This window comes from Trichosurus vulpecula, chromosome 3, assembly GCF_011100635.1.
Source record: "Trichosurus vulpecula isolate mTriVul1 chromosome 3, mTriVul1.pri, whole genome shotgun sequence".
In the NCBI taxonomy this organism is placed as follows: Eukaryota; Metazoa; Chordata; class Mammalia; order Diprotodontia; family Phalangeridae; genus Trichosurus; species Trichosurus vulpecula.
The window spans coordinates 305,120,736-305,126,014 of record NC_050575.1 but is presented as its reverse complement, the minus strand read 5'-3'; the positions used below and the strand labels follow the sequence as shown (position 1 = coordinate 305,126,014).

The following is a 5,279-nucleotide window of genomic DNA, read 5'->3' as shown; positions in this document are numbered from 1 at the left end:
GAAACTAAAGTATAATATGCTTGGGTTCAAAATATTAACTCCATTAGTGATGAGGGCACAGTCTCTGGGAACCCCCTTGAATCTGGAATACTGTCTCTGGGAGCCCCCTTGAACTGTCCTTGAATCTTCCAACTAGATCTGGCCTTCCCCTAAGGCCATAAGCCTTAAGTTATCATTAAGCCCAAATCTCTGCCTACCTTTCCCCTTTATTGTCCAGCTACTTCCCACCCTTGATATTATCAATATCCATGGCTTCAGCTATTTCCCACCCTTAATCCCATTCTCTTGCTTCCTGGAGTCTGACCTCATGTCGTCCTCCTTAGACTCCTCCTCAAGACCCTCCCTAAAGCCCTCCTGTAGCCAGAGTGGCCTTTGTTTTCTTTGAGTGACTCAGCTTACCTCACTGGGCTATACCTGGGAGTGGAGACCTTCCTGTGTGACCTCTTCCGGGGCAGGAAGTCCAGAGACTCATGGCCTGGGAGCAGAGAACTTCCTGTGTGATGAGTCATGGGGCTGGCTGGGGGGAGGTGTTAACTCCAGAGCCATGCCCTGTTGGGTGTTAACCTAGTCTGCGCTAGGGGGAGGGGCCAGCTCAAGAACCAATCGGCTCTGGTCATTCAGGCGGCGCTTGATGATGTCAAAAACTCTATAAGAGGGGAGAGGACAGCTTGAAGATCCCTTTTCCTTTTCTGGTTGGAGCCAGAGATGCCTACAGCCGAAGCTGAGCTGCCGGTAGCAGAGCTGACCCACGTGGAGCAAGGAGTGCTGACCGAGGACTGGAGGCCACGGGGTAATCTTCTTACTGTAGAGGGGAAGCATGTATACGATTTTGCTTTATACCATCATGCTTCTCTGTGGCCTCCTGGTTACCCTTGTGAGGATGACTTATTGGGCCTGGAAACTTTTGATCAAAATATCAAAATGGGGACGCTGGTTTGTGGGCCTGTTACTGTGGAGTGTAAATACATGCTTTAGTTCTCCTGCCTTCTGCCTAGAGAATTCCTTATATCCTGTGGTTCCGAACCTTTCAGGCACATATGAGATTCTCTTTGAAATCATAAATTCTGCCTTCCTAATATACCTCCTCTAGTCACCCCAGACCACCCCTACAATCTTTGTGTATATAATCTCCATCTTGCCTCCATGAAGGTGCTCAGAGTCAATCTATCTCAGTAGATTGAATTTGGCCCACTTGTGAAAACAGGTGTCACTTTGTCTTTTTCTTTGGCTAAGAAGGCTTGAGTCGAATTCTTTCGGCAGGACCCAGCGTGCCTGTATTTTGGGGTCATGAGCACCCCTAGAAACGTGTGATTCACTACCTGTCATCATTTTTTTTAAACCTCTTCATTTTGAGATCACGAAAGATAAAATAGACAGTTTAAAGGACATGAAATTAAAATAGATTTGCATAAAGAAAATCAATACAGGGAAGATAAAACAAAAACTGTCAATTGGAGAAAAAAAGCTCATGTCAATTATCTCTTATAAGGATCTTACATCTAGTATATGTAGAAAATTAGCACACATCTAAGAGCAAGAGCTATTGCCCAGTAGATAAGAGGTCAAAGGATATAAACAAACAATTCTCAAAAGAAGATTTTCAAATTATTAACAACTATGTGAAAGATTGCTTCAAAAATAACTTTAAAATTTCACATTATACCACCTCACACCTATTAGACTGGCTAAGATAAAAAAAAAGGAAAATGATAAAGGCTGAAAGGGCTGTGGGAAAACTATACATTAACGCATTGTTGGTGGCTACGAGCTAGTCCAGCCTTTTGGAAAGCAATTTAGAGCTACACCGAAAAAACTATTAAATTTTGCATATGACCCTTTTTTTTTTCTAAATCATTTCAGCTTTACTAGCCTACAACATTGATCAAAAAGATGTGGCAACTTAAGGCCTTTTCATTTTAGCTTGATTGCTACCAAATACAGAGAACAGAGGCAAATTGAGACTCTAAAAATCAAGTGTACAAAAGAAATAATTTTAAAGTTGTGAGAATGGGTTAAGAGAGCCAAAGATTTGAGCTCTTCCTGAATGAGGTCTCCAAGATGTAGGGAAAGGTTCTTGGGCCAGTGTCATTGGTGGCTGTCATTGCTTGGTGGGTTGGTAATTCAGAGGACCAATCGTGCTTGTTGGGTTATGAGAACCTTGAATCTCTTCTTGATAGTGATACGGTGTCTTGAGTACTTGTCATCTGGGGAAAATCTGGCTGGGTGAGCTGAACAGGTCTGCAGGGTCTGTTTTCTTTAGGGTGTAGACCCGGTCCCCTTGCTCGTTGAGGTAATACTGCAGAAACATCTCGGCCAATTCACTTCGCAATCCGGATATGCCACGGAAAGACTCGGGCTACAACTACACTTCCACCTCCACCGTAGCCCAGGAGACTCCGCATATGACCCTTTGAACCAGCAATAACTGCTAGCAATAACTCTACACCCCAAAGAAATCAATGAAAATGGAAAAGGACCCATATGATGACATTTAGGGTTACCATAAAAGGTTGGGGTGCAAGGTCATCTCAAAAGAATTGGCTCAGGCTGTCTCCAAATCAAGTAAAGGCATGTATTTTGGGTAACACAACTAGGCTCCTCAACCCCTGAAGGGAGACCCCAGGTTAAGGGGGGAATGGTAGCCTTCTAAGGGAGAGGAGGCAGCCCCCAAAGAGAAAGGGGGCAGCTCCTCAAGGGCGAGGGTCCCCTTCAAGGGACAAGGCTGCTTAAGGGAGATAGGTCCTTACCATCAAGGGAGACCCCAGCTTAAAGGAAATGCACTGTCCCCCTTCTTAAGGGGGACGCCCTCTGATTAAGGAAGATGCCCCAGTAAGGAGGATGCCCCCTACCTTGGAGAGGCTAGGGAAGAGTAAAACCTGTCGTGGGTGGGAAGATGAGGTGACCAGAGACAGTAGTTCAGAGTTTCAAGAATATCTAGGCACGACATTATTCCATTGCTCAGCCCAGGGCCGAGGGGCCCCTGTTAGTTTCGATATTTTCTCAACAAGCCTACTTGGATCTCATGGTCTCCTAATGTGGCTTTAAATGGTACTGGAGATAATGGGCTTCTTATTGACCACTCTATTTGAATCTCATCACCATATGTACAAAAATATTTATAGCAACTGGTGGCAGAACTGGAAATTGAAAAAATGCCCATTAATCCTGGACTAAACAAATTACAGTATATTACTGTAATGGAATACTATTGTGCTATGAGAAAAGATGGAGAGGGTTTCAGAAAAGTCTAGGAGGACTTGTCTGAACTGATGCAAAATGAAGTGAGCAGAATGAGGAGAACAATTTATACGGTAATGGCAACATTGTGAAGATACTCAACCTAGAAAGACTAATAACTCTGATAAAAACAATGGTCAACTACAGTTACAAAGGACTCATGATAGACAGTCATCCACTTTCAGAGAGAGAACGCTGATGGACTCAGTGTTCAGAATGAAGCATATTTTCTTTTCTAATTGCTACAGAGAAACCTGGGAAGACTTGTATGAGTTGAATAAAGAGAGCAGAACCAGAACAATTTACATGACATTAATTTTGTAAAGACGAACAACTTTGGAAGAGTTAAGAACTCTGATCAGCACAAAGACTAGCCAGGATTCCAGAGGACTCCTGATGAAACTATTACCTTCTTCCTGACAGAGATGTGGTAGACTCACAGTACAGATTGAGGCATATGTATATATTATTTTTTTTTGACGTGGTCAATGCAGGGTTTCATTTTGCTTGACTAAACAATTATATATATATACACACACATATATACATATATATATATATATTTATATTTGTTGCAGGGTTTTGTTTTTTGTTCTTTCCCACTGGTGGTGGTGGTGGTGGTGGTGGTGTTAAAAGAGAAAAAGCAGATTTTTGATGATTAAAAAAAATATTTAAAAATCCAACAAGATATATTGAGTCTTAGCATTGGATTTGCTCAAACACAAATGTCACCTGTCAGACTGTTTCAAGATTAAAAGGGATTGAATCTTCATGCAGTCCCACTCTTTTCAGTTTATAAAAACTAAGTCCCATCCTTGTTTGTTTATTGCAGTTAGCCAGTATCTCCTGACTTCCATTTCAAGGCTCTTACTACCAAACCACACTGGCTCCCTAGCACTGGCGCAGTACTTAACAGCTTCAAAGTGTTTTACTTACATTATCTCATTTGCTCTCCCATGACAACCCAGTGAGGTAGGGAGTATAGATGGCACCTGGTCCCCTTAGCAACAGACCCCAAGGATGCTCAATGTTGAGAGTTCCTGTTCATAGAAATGACAGAAATAGAAGGGCTTATAGCATAGGGTCTGGGCAAGCCTGCCCAGCCAGCCATTCCCTGTCTCCACTGAATATCAGCAGCACTGAATCTCCCAAGAAGACATGTAGTCTAGTGGATTGGGGACTGGCCTCAAGAGCCAGCCAGGGAAGACCTGGATTCAATTTCCACCAGGAATTATCTCCAGTGGATGATGGCAGATATGCAAATACACACAGAATTATAATGCTGTCAACTTGAAGAGAGTGCACTGGGGTTTAATATATTGTCTGTGTGACCCTAGGGAAGTCAATTAACCTCTCAGTGCCCTAGACCTAGGCACCTCTATAAGACTGAGATTTCAGAGCAATTGCCAAGCTGCTTTGGGAGAGTGTCCTCACTTGGAAACTCATCACGCTGATGAAATCACAGGCTCAGACCAAAAAGAGAAAATAAACCCCAAAATATTGTTCTAGGCAGGGACCACTAATGGAGATGACAAGGTCACATGCCTGTACCTTCATCAATCAATGAATCCATAAACCTTCATTAAGTATGAGGTAATAATTATAAAACACTTAGCGCAGTGCCTGACACATAGTAGGCACTTTATAAACATTAATTATCATTATTATTACCTACTATGTGTAAGGCACTAAAGCTTACTTTCAAATGGGAGAAGACTACGCATAAAGGAGAGCTGGAAGGGGATGAAGGGCAAAGATGTTGGTGAGGGCCTCGGAAGTCAGGAGAGTCAGTTGACCTAAAAGTCAAGTGAACATGCCTATGATCTCTCATAAAATGAAGGTCAGGCTAGGGACTCATGGATCAGAGGAGCACAGGAATGGCTGAGAGTCAGGAAATACTGACTCCCTCAACTCACTGAAAAACCTTGGGCAAGCCACTTTAATTAATCAATCAACTCAATGGATAGAGTGCTAGACTTAGAATCAAGAAAAAATTGGAGTTCAAATCTTGCCTCAGTTTCCTTATCTGTAAAAGGGGGGAT

The 5,279-nt window shown here is 42.7% G+C and overlaps 1 pseudogene; it reads right to left on the bottom strand.

Moving 5' to 3' along the window:
- Positions 1-2,094: 2,094 nt before the first annotated feature.
- Positions 2,095-2,342, bottom strand: LOC118843309 (annotated as a pseudogene).
- Positions 2,343-5,279: the final 2,937 nt, after the last annotated feature.